Below are 12,417 nucleotides of genomic sequence, written 5' to 3'. Positions count from 1 at the left end.
AACCGTGGACAGACGATTTACATGTGCTACGCATTTCAGCAATCGGCGGTCCTGTTCTGTGAGCTTGTGTGGCCTACCACTTTGAGGCTGAGCTGTTGTGCTCCTAGACATTTCCACTTCACAATAACAGCAGTTACAATTGATCAGGCAGCTCTATCAGGGCAGAAATTTGACAAAGTGACTTGTTGGAAAGGTGGCATCCTATGATGATGCCACATTGAAAGTCACTGAGCTATTCAGTAAGGCCATTCTACTGCCAATGTTTGTCAAATAAAATTTTATTTCTCACATGCGCCAAATACAACATGTGTAGACCTTACAGTGAAATGCTTACTTACAAGCCCTTAACCATCAATGCATTTAAGAAAAATACCTACAAAAGTTTTTGAAATAAAAGTAATAAATAATGAAAGAGCTGGTAAATAACAATTGCGAGGCAAAACGTACATTTTTGCAAATGTATTAAAAATAACAACAACAAAAAATACCATATTTACATAAGTATTCAGACCCTTTGCTATGAGACTTGAAATTAAGCTCAGGTGCATCCTGTTTTCATTGATCATCCTTGATGTTTCTACAACTTGATTGGAGTCCACCTGTGGTAAATTCAATTGATTGGACATGATTTGGAAAAGCACACACCTGTCTATATAATGTCCCACAGTTGACAGTGCATGTCAGAGCAAAAACCAAGCCATGAGGTCAAAGGAATTGTCCGTAGAGTGCCGAGACAGGATTGTGTCGAGGCACAGCTCTGGGGAAGGGTACCAAAACATTTCTGCAGCATTGAAGTCCTCCATCATTCTTAAAATGGAAGAAGTTTGGAACCACCAAGACTCTTAGAGCTGGCCGCCAGGCCAAACTGAGCAATCGGGGGAGAAGGGCCTTGGTCAGGGAGCTGACCAAGAACCCGATGATCACTCTGACAGAGCTCATCTGCGGAGATGGGAGAACCTTCCAGAAGGACATCCATCTCTGCAGCACTCCACCAATTAGGCCTTTATGGTCGAGTGGCCAGACGGAAGCCACTCCTCAGTGAAAGGCACATGACAGCCTGCTTGGTGTTTGCCAAAAGTCCCCTAAAGACAAGATTCTCTGGTCTAATGAAATCAAGGTTGAACTCTTTGGCCTGAATGCAGCCCATAAATAACAATTAACATAGTGTCTAGTCTTAACTAGGGGCTCATTTAACTATACAGGAGTACATTGTGTCTCAGTAACAAAATTACAAAACACTACGTCAACAGATCGTTACCAAATAACCTGTTAAGTGGGCAATTCTAAATTGGGATTGGGACCCATCATTAATATCTATCTACTGATAAGATTAAACGTTGACACTGTCTCCAACACATTTTGACCATGATGACAGTGTCTCACAGGAGATGTTTAACAAGGTCCCTAGTCGCTATCTATAACCGTTCCCTACTCTCAAGCTGTGCGGCTTTTCACTCTTCCTCATGGACCTGTGACAGGCAGCCCTCACGGTGATCTCCCCTGTCAATGTATCTTTGTTAGATACTGTGTAGAAGACATGAATAACAATTATTTTTAGCTTTCAAATATAGCTAGCAAGCATAACCTTGCTAACGAAAATACACACACTCAGGTAGATTCTGTCAACGTCACATAATTTTACGAAGTAACTAGCTAGCTACAGTTACTAGTTCAATTAGCTAGCTAATATGATTGTTGTTAGCTAACGTTAGATCTGTCACTGACTTCGTACTCATCTTCATAGTTGTCTATGTAGCTTCCTATATACATCTTGAACCCATTTTCATTCTTGCTAGCTGGAATCTGAGGCTGATTTAACAATTTGATGTACATCATGAATATTAATTTGAGGCAAGTCCCGATGACACCTAGAAAAAAAAACTGCGAGATAGTGGTAGTAACGTTATATCGTTATATCGTTGATAACTAGACTGACATCCGTTCTTAAGTATGCGCCACCGGAAATTGACACACCGGTAGGAAGTGTGTTTGGAACGTTTGATCATGGAATGTGCATAAGGGCTATTCTAAGGTAATAACTTTGCGCGAACTGAGCGAGCGTTTAAGAGGTGAAATAGAACTAGAACTGCCCTCGTCCTCCTTCCTTCGCTACCACTACGAGGTAAAATAGAGCCAAGCAACCAGCATAGCAACGGACGCTTTGGTTCGTTACGTGATCCAGTCAGAATTTTGCAAGTTCTAGCAACAGAAGCTAGAACTCACCCATTGTTGGTTTAAAATCCCACCACGGTCACGTGTCAAACTCTTACTCACTGATGTTGTTAAGGGATATAACAAGCATTGTCAAAGTCCCTTGTAAAAATGGAAACACTCCCTTGTAAAGATCATTGAGTGGAAAGAATTAAAGTAAAAAGACCCTTGTTAAATGCATCTGACTCTTGAGAACATGCAACTCACTGTTTCAGTAAAAGGGAATTTACTTGAGGGCAACATCTAAACAAAAATCAGGAATTGTTATCTTTGTCCAGTCAGAGCACTGAATCTGAGATGTCCTTTGACCTTTATCTGGAGAGATCTAAAGATATCACATTTTATTTGTCACATACACGTGTTTAGCAGATGTTTTTGCGGGTGTAACGAAATGCTTATTTTTCTAGCTTCAACAGTGCAGTAATATCTAAGAAGTAATATCTAACAATTTCACGACAATACACACACACACATCAAAGTAAAGGAATGGAATTAAGAATACATAAATATTTGGAAGAGCAATGTCAGAGTGGCATAGACTAAGATACAGTAGAATAGGATAGAATACAGTATATACACATGAGATGAGTAATGCAAAATATGTAAACATTAAAGTGACTAGTGTTCTATTATTAAAGTGGCCAGTGATTTCAAGTCTATCTAAATAGGGCATTAGCCTCTAACGTGCTAGTGATGGCTATTTAACAGTCTGATGACCTTGATAAGGAAGCTGTTTTTCAGTCTCTGTCCCAGCTTTGATGCACCTGTACTGACCTCGCCTTCTGGATGATAGCGGGGTGAACAGGCAGTGGCTTGAGTGGTTATTGTCCTTGATGATATTTTTGTCCTTTCTGTGACACCTGGTGCTGTAGGTGTCCTGGAGGGCAGGTAGTTTGCCCCCGGTAATGCGTTGGGCAGACCGCACCACCCTCTGGAGAGCCCTGCAGTTGTGGACGGTGCAGTTGCTGTACCAGGCGGTGATACAGCCCGTCAGGATGCTCTCAATTGTACATCTGTAAAAGTTTGAGGGTTTTAGGAGCCAAGCCAAATTTCAACCTCCTGAGCTTCTTCGCCACACTGTCTGTGTGGGTGGACCATTTCAGTTTGTCAGTGATGTGTACGCTGAGGGAACTTGAAGCTTTCCACCTTCGCTGCGGTCCAGTCAATGTGGATGGAGGGGTGCTAATTTTTTGGTTTCCTGAAGTTCATGATCAGCTCTTATTGTTTGATGTTGGGTGAGAGGTTGTTCTCCTGCACCACACTCCCAGGGCCCTCACCTAATCAGGCTTGCTACTGTTGTGTCGTCTGCAAACGTCATCTGATGATTGAGTTGGAGGCGTGTGTGGCCATGCAATCATGGGTGAACAGGGAGTACAGGAGGGTCTGAGCATGCATCCTTGCAGGGCCCCAGTGTTGAGGGTCAGCGAAAGGGAGGTGTTGTTTCCTACCTTCAACTCCTGGGGGTGACCCGTCAGGAAGTCCAGGACACCGTTGCAAAGGGTGGGGTTCAGACCCAGGGCCTCAAGCATAATGATAAGCTTGGAGGGTACTTTGATGTTGAATGCTGAGCTATAGTCAATGAACAGCATTCTTACATAGGTATTCCTCTTGTCAGATGGGATAGATCAGTGTGCACGCAATTGCATCATCTGTGGATCTATTGGGGCGGTAAGCAAATCGAAGTGGGTCTAGGGTGACAGGTAAGGTAGAGGTGATATGATCCTTGACTAGTCTCTCAAAGCACTTCATGATGAGAGAAGTGAGTGCTACGGTGATAGTCATTTAGTTCAGTTACCTATGCTTTCTTGGGTACAGGAACAATGGTGGACATCTTGAAGCATGTGGGGACAGCAGACTGGGATAGGGAGAGATTGAATATGTCCGTAACCACTCCAGCCAGCTGGTCTCCGCATGCTCTGAGGACGCGGCTATGGATGCCGTCTGGGCCAGCAGCCTCGCGAGGGTTAACACTCTTAAATATCTTACTCACGTCGGCCATAGAGGAGGAGAGCCCACAGTCCTTGGTAGCGGGCCGCGTCGGTGGCACTGTGTTATCCTCAAAGTGGGCAAAGAAGGTGTTCAGCTTGTCTGGAAGAAAGGTGTCAGTGTCCGCGACGTGGCTGGTTTTCCCCTTGTAGTCTGTGATTGTCTGTAGACCCTGCCACATACATCTCGTGTCTGAGCTGTTGAATTGCAACTCCGCTTTGTCTCAATTCTGACGTTTTGCCTGTTTGATTTCCTTACAGAGGGAATAACTACACTGTTTGTATTCGGGCATATTCCCAGTCACCTTGCCATGGTTAAATTCTATGGTTCACACTTTCAGTTTAGCGCAAATGTTGCCATCTATCCATGGTTTCTAGTTCAGGGTAGGTTTAAATAATCAGTGGGTACAATCTCCTATACACTTCCTGATAAACTCAGAGGGAGGATGGGGAGGTTCTTGTAGACATCCCGGAAGTTGGAGTAGCAGTGGTTGAGTGTTTTAGCAGCGCGAGTACTACAGTCAGTGTTGATAGAACTGCTAACGTTTTTCTCAAATTTGCTTTGTTAAAATCCCCAGCTACAATAAAATGCGGCCTCAGGATTTGTGGTTTCCAGTTTGCATAAAGTCCAGTGAAGTTCTTTGAGGGCCATCGTGGTATCGGCTTGAGGGGGAATATACACGGCTGTGACTATAACAGGAGAGAATTCTCTTGGGAGGTAATACGGTCTGCATTTAATTGTGAGGTATTCTAGGTCGGGTGAACAAAACGACATCTCAATCACACCATAAGAATTTAATCATGAAACATACACCACAGAGATATTTATTCTTGTCTGCGCAATGAACTGAGAACACAACTGGATGTGCAGGCTCAGACAGTATATCCCGAGAGAGCCATGTTTCCGTGAAACAGAGTGCTACAATCGCTGATATCTCTCTGGAAGGAAATCCTCACCCTGAGCTCATCAACTTTATTATCCAGAGACTGAACATTAGCGAGTAAAATACTCGGAAGCGGTGGGTGGTGTGCGCCTGGATGTCCACTACTTATTTTCCACTGGCTGTGTTTTAAATCAGTCTCTGGAATCAGTTCAATTGCCCTGGGGGGTACGAACAAAGGATCCGATTCGGGAAAGTCGTATTCCTGGTCATAATCCTGGTAAATTACCGCTGCTCTGATATCCAAAAGTTCTTCCCGGCTGTATGTAAGAACACAAACAATGTCCTGGCCTACTAATGTAAAAAAATAACACAAAAAACTGCAAAGTTTCCTAAGAGCTAGTAGCACGGCAGCCCTATCGGCGGACCCGTTTTACCATTAATAGTAGACTATGTATGAATCTTCAGTGAAATGAGCCATGGAATGCAACGTAGGCACGCAGAGAATGCATGTCTTTGCCTCATCTGAAACGTCAGCATGAACAAAAGTAGTCGAAACAAACAGCCGGTTGCCTTTTCCTTTTCATGTCAGTCCTGTGGAGGTAAATTAAGGTGGAGACCCTAGTGCTCCTCTAGCTCCTCTCCTCATTCAGGTGTATAATCAGAGTGTTTAGTGAGGAAAGACTTTGAAGTCTATTTAATTCTGCCAGGGCTTTGACTGTGACTGTGATGATTTTGTTGTGCTGGCGCTCCTTTGCATAGAACTCCTGACACAACAATGGAAACAGTGATTGAAGAAAAAGAAGCTGTTGTACTAATGGAAAACACACTGTTAAAAGCATTCTCTGATTCTCTGAGTTCTTTGTGGTTGAAGATATTGGACCAGAGTTTGCTTTGTGACAAATTCCACTCCGTTTATGGTTAATTGCTTTTCAGTGTACATGAACAGGCACATTCTTTGCTCTCCTGTGTTGTGCTGTGTGGTCAATTCTTCAATTTGTCATCTTGAATGATATTTAGTTTGAAACACTAAATGTAGTGCCATTATTTCCCCTCAAAAACTTGGACAGTGAGTCCCCCCCCCCACCCCCCCCCCCCCCCCCCAATAGATCACTAGCGATCTATTGGTTACTGGGCAAACACGCTAACCGCTAGGCTACCTACCGGTGTGTGTGTTATTTTGGTATCAAAACCAAAATAAACACAAAACACACCAGAGAACATTACTAGCTGGCTAGCCATTTGAGTAAAAACATTATTAAAAGCAAGCTGGCTACATCCTATGATGAGCTTCACAAGTGGTTATAACAAGAAAAAAGCAATAATTTACCATATGGAATTTATAGACACAATAGCAGATGGATAAATGGTGCTCATTTATTCAGCAAACATAAATAGGAAAAATTTAACTTTCTCTTTCAATGTGAATATTTGATTTAAAGTTATGTACTCCGTTTAAAAACTTGGATGCATCTTTACGTAACAAACCACAGATAAAAAAGCAAAGGTGTTTGTAAATGTAGTTCATTTAAATAATTTTTGAAACACAGTTACTTTGTTTTTCCTCAAACTCTGTGTAACTGTGTAACATTTTGAAAGAGACAAACTTTTGTTAACTTAGTATTTGTGGTATTTGCATTGACAGAACGTCTAAATTGGGCTTCAAGCTAGTCTGGGCCTTTCCCCCCCCATCAGCCATTACATTAGATTGCTCCATGGTGATGCAATATCATCCTGTGCTCTCCTCCTTTCCTGTGCAGACTGAGTACAGTATATTACTGTTGCTTATGGCTAAAATGAGTGTCACTCATTTTAGGGTTGTGTCCACTGTATCTCTATAACCTCTAGTCTGTTCATTTAAAGATCTAAGAGTATGCAAACTAACTTCCCTCAGAAGTTCTCGCATTCCCTCTCATCCACATGCGACGTGTCTATAGAGCTCCAAAGAAAGCCTTGGAGGCTTTTAGACTGTACAAATACAACTACGCTGTGAGAAGAGGTCACTGCAGAAATGTTGTAATTAAAATTCTGTTGATAGGAAATGCACACATTCCATTACCTTCTTTGCCTTGCAGAGTGGGAGGGAGGTTTTCTTAAACAGCCTTGCTGTTGAAGAGACAGTGAACGAGAACAAATGAGAGGCTGGAGTGAGACAATTCTACATTATAGTTTCTCCTTTTACCTTGACGATCTATTATTCAAAAGACAGATTAGACTATATAGTAAGTCATTCTCAGAAATGTGAATGGAAATGTATGTCTTGTACTGTATGTCATTCCAAGGATACAAACTAAGCAAAGGCTTGTGTGTTCCGGATGTTAACCTCATTCGTACTCCACCTTGAATGGCATTCAACAGATTTTTCCACTGTGACTAATTGTTTCACTTTTTTATACACTAATAAAACTGCTCAATTCAACCGAGTGGTAGGCCTGGCAAATTAATGTAGTAATGACCCAAAATGACCCTACAATTAACACGGAAAGACCTCCTTCCGTCACACCCCCAATCATTATTTCCCTGTCTTCTTCACACATCTATAATTGTCTGTGAGGGTAGAGGAGAAAGGGTAACCCCTTTACTGAAAACCACCGTCTGGCATTGTATCTCTCCACTTTGACCTACTGTAACCTGTAATTGCTATAGGCTACAGAGCCAAGACATAGGCATACAGACACAAGTAAAGAAAGCAAACCTTATTCTTAGAACAGCATTCGTAAAACATGCTATAAGGTTCTGGACATGCATGTCAGCAGGGTTTTCTTGTTATAATACAGATACAAAAAGAACAGACTACTGGTCCTATACATTAGAGTGTAACATACTAAGCACATCTTTAGAGTGAAAAATCTCCATATGCTCTGTCTTCTATGATTTTTATGTGAGGGGTGAGGTGAAAGTAAAGACCTTAAATCCCTCACCCCCCATACTGAAACCAGCCTCTTATAATCCTAAACACAGCTTCTAGTCTTCCTTGACCTAGTTTGCCACAATATTCATAGTTTCAATCAGGAGAGCAGCACGAGATACTCAGGGGAGACAGAGAGGGCCTCCTTTAAAAGAAGACACTTTGTATTCAAAATACACCATTAACTGAACGTTCCCAATATACTCACTAGCAGCCCTATGGATCAGGCAGGCAGGAGGCTGTTTAAATTAGCAGTATCTCTCATCTCAAAAAGCACTGGTTATTTCACATGGTTAGCCCTTGGCTGTTTGGGTTCTGCAGATGGAGGTCCCATGTAGGAGCATGAGCCGTTAGCTGAAGCCATGCATTTAGTACGACAAATGTGGAAAATGCACCCCAAATGTAGAACTGGGGAATATACCTGTGATGCAGTACAGGGGAAAAGATCTTTCTACAGTAATGTAGTGATTGAGGAGGAAAAGTTGATGTGGGGTCTGAACAAGAGTGAGTGGAATCATAGTGAGTGCACTTCCACCTGTGCCAAATGGCTCATACGTCTTGACTAAGGCTGCAGTGCACTCATATACAGAGTGAAAGGCTACTCTAATGTATTTTAGATGGTCAGAATGTTTGTCTTGACAGATTCAAATTCTGACTTGCCAAATTGAAATGAAAACTTGTTAATTTAAAGTAATAAGAGGCAGATCAACTGATGAACATAGACACAACTAGTGGTGACCTGTCATTGAGGGCCCCACCTGTTTAGCTAAAAAGAAAAGGAGAAAAACCCTAAAAATATATTTTTGCCTGTTTTGCATGTTATTTTGGCATTAATACGTGTCACGTATCAGTTTGCAAACAATGTAAAAAATGAATAATCATTGAGTTAATAAAACCGCAGACAAACATGGTCTCTTTTTTGCTTTTTTGAGTAAGGCAGCTCCAAAATGCATGTGTTTCAGCCTAGCTCAGTGATTTCTGTGGTGGTGAGACAGCCAGCGGAAAATACGGAGTGTAGGGGTTGGTAATGTTCTCTAGTTCCGCCGTGATTGGCTCAGTGTTCTGTCACTCATGGGGAGCCTGTCACCGCAAAATCTAAATTCAAGCCCCTTGGGTACTGCCATAGTTACATTAGAAATGCCCATCCAACTAGGGAAAATACATTTTGAATGGTCATCCAACTCAGAATTCCAAGTCGGGAACTCTGGCCTTTTTCTAAAGCTCCGACCTGAAGATCGCTAACGTTATGATTCAACCTTGTCTTTTCTGTGCTCCCAGTTGTCTTGAATGTGCCAGAAATCCAGAGAATGCCAGACTTTGATGACAACATTTTCAAATGAAGGACCACCACACCACCATCCTGTTCAAGTGAGCACAACAAGAGGAGTCCAAAAATGTATTGTATGCTGCTGCATAAATTATGTAATATGCTAGGGAGATAGTATTACTTTCTTAACTACAGTATACTTTTCTTAGCTACAGTATACTTAAGTGCATGTTGTGTAGTAAGCTGTTAGTAGCCCATGTGCCTCACCCTAAGAATTTGGTCCCTTTTCCCCTCATAATTTAGCCTACTGTTCTGACTTGGTGGTGCACATGTAGCCTATTTTAGAGTTATGTCATCATGCTATATTGTTACATTTTTCATTGTCTGGTTATATGCCCCCTTTATTTATTCTACGGTTTTGACTTGGTGTTCAGGGAGAATACTGTAAGAACGGCCCATGTTCAGAATTCTGTTGCTGTACATTTCAAAAGTGCTGAACAAATAGTTATTGACTACGTCCGCCCTAGCTCACTCATTAGTGTCTTAATCAAAATTACAGATTGCCTCCCGAGTAGCGCAGCGGTCTAAGGCATTGCATCTCATTGCTGGAGGCATCACTACAGACCCTGGTTCAATTCCAGGCTGTATCACAACCGGCCGTGATTGGGAGTCCCATAGGGCGGCGCACAATTGGCCCAGAGTCGTCTGGGAAAGGGTTTGGCCGGGGTAGGCCGTCACTGTAAATAAGAATTTGTTCTTAACCGACTTGCCGAGTTAAATTTAAAAAAAGATCTGCTTGTCGTCCCCTTATGACATAGTTGTACATCTCAGTTGTCAGTAGAAACCACATCTGTTAAAGCAAGTCAGCCATATCAGCTATGTTTTTGTAAAAAGCAGTAAATGAGACTGAATGAAATGTTTCGCTGCCAGACAAGGCTCTGCTGTTAGCCAGGTGTAACATTGGTAAGGTGTTGGTATGGCTGATGTAGGCCCTAACAGTTTGTGGCCACCGTTATAGTCCAATTTAATGTATTGTTTAGTGTTGTGTAGTGGCTTCGCTGGCGTGCATGTAACACATTATTGGAGAGTTTTTCCCACCAAGATTTACATGCTACAATCGCCACTGGACACAACATTAAAAATGCAAACTTTGTTCAGTTGATACATACTAAATTAAACATGTATTAATTAGAGTTGGGATTCTTGAGACATTTTGATCAGCCATATGTTTAATTCACAGTGATGAGGACTTCATACAAATCATACGGTAGGATCCAACATCCTGTTGGAACTAGTTATCTCACAGATCTGTCTTAAGAGAAAATTCAGTACTCATGTCAGTGAATACATCTCATTATAGAGATCAATGCATGCCACTGCTTGCTGAATAAATTACCAGATACTTTTTTTGATAGCTCTCACTCTGGTTAGTTACTTTACACATCATCTAACATTTTGTAATTGGGAAAATCACTGGCAAGTAGGGTTGAAAATGTTCTAAATTCCCATGTTTTTCAGAAATCCTGGTTGAAAGACTCCCTGAATCAGGAGGGAATAAATGGGATAAAGATGAAATCTGGAATCCTCCAACTAGGATTTCTGTAAAACCTGGGAAGTTTGGAAAAGTTACTGGAATTTTGCAAGTAAAACAAGGTTTGATGGGTCCGCACTGAAAAAGATGTAGCATAAATCTTACTTATTTTGCAATCCTACTGATGAGGAGGACTCTTCAGACTCTTCTGGAGTCTGTTTAGCTGGAAACCAGGGGCACATACATGACTATCCTGGACCCTGGCCTGACCCAGGATCTTGGTGTTTTGACTAACACACCCAATGGCAGAGAATCACTTGCACCGATGTACTGCAGCTCCAATTTTGTCTACATCTAGCCAGTAGCGGTGCATGGGTAAAATCACTGTGATATATGGGCCTAAAGGCAGAGACAATAAGAAAGCACAGTGGCAGAATAAATTTAACCACACCTTTTGTTTTATCACAAAACCGGAGAGCAACCTTTGTCCAATGAAGTCCACAAAGCATTTGCATGTACAGTAACATGACCTACAGCATGGCCAAGCAAGTTCATGTTTCCAACATTGTCGGACCACTAAACAACTATTGATTTAGAACCACAGAGTTACTGCAAGTCGCTAAGAAAACAGGAGCTGCCTCCACTATTCCAGCACCATTTCAACATCAAATCTCCTCTGCTTAGTCTAATACAGTGACAACTAAAATATACCAAAAACAATTTTGGCCAATCAATGTAAGCTAAATATGATGCTGTCCATGGTTCTGATTTCTGTGTGTATGCACGTTCTTGCAAGTAGAATAACATGTCTCACCCTACTTGTAGAGAAACGCTAATGCCAACCTCCTCTTTTTCATGTTGATGAAACGGTCTCTCACTCTGTCATACAGTACATGCTTTTATTTTTTGTTGTCCTAGGCTACCTGGCTAAAATGCTTGCTCGTTAGCCAAACTTCCATTCATGGGCAACTTTAGCTAGTTAACATTAGCCTTCTAAATCTAGCTACATATTGAACTTCCATCCTCTCAGGCCAGTGGGACAACAATGTATGAATTAATGGTTGGATCAGAATCGTCATTATAATAATTTGCGAGTGTGGAGAATGAAGTAAAACCGCAAGTCCAAATCCATATTTCCATCCATGGCTAATTTAGGAAAGGGGCAATTTTAGCTAGCTGGCTACCACAGGACAACACGAGATAAAACAATTCAAGTTTCTGTCAATCACGTATGCTCTCAATGCGATTTGATAGGAATGATGCCAAAACCAAGCTGGCTTCCCTTGACACTTTTTGGTGCACCAGGACCATTCACAAGTGAACTCGCCCAGTTTAGCTCAACACTGATAGGCACATTTTTTTATACATTTTTTGGTCAAGGGAGGCCAGATGCTCGCTGGCTTCCCTTGCCTTTAATGCTACGGGTGACAACAATGTCATACTCGTTTGGACCAGACAGCCTCAGAAAGATGGCCTACACGTAGAGAGATAGAGGGTTGCTGATATAAAAAATACCCTAAAATAAAAAGTGCCATTCTGTATTGTCGCCTCATATAAAACATTTGATCTCAAATCCAAAAGGCAGGAGTATACATCCAAATTAAAAGTTTAAGCTTCACTGTCCAAATAAATAC

The sequence above is a fragment of the Salvelinus fontinalis genome, chromosome 17, assembly GCF_029448725.1.
Source record: "Salvelinus fontinalis isolate EN_2023a chromosome 17, ASM2944872v1, whole genome shotgun sequence".
Taxonomy (NCBI): domain Eukaryota; kingdom Metazoa; phylum Chordata; class Actinopteri; order Salmoniformes; family Salmonidae; genus Salvelinus; species Salvelinus fontinalis.
The sequence above is the reverse complement of the archived record's forward strand: the minus strand, read 5'-3'. Positions refer to the sequence as shown.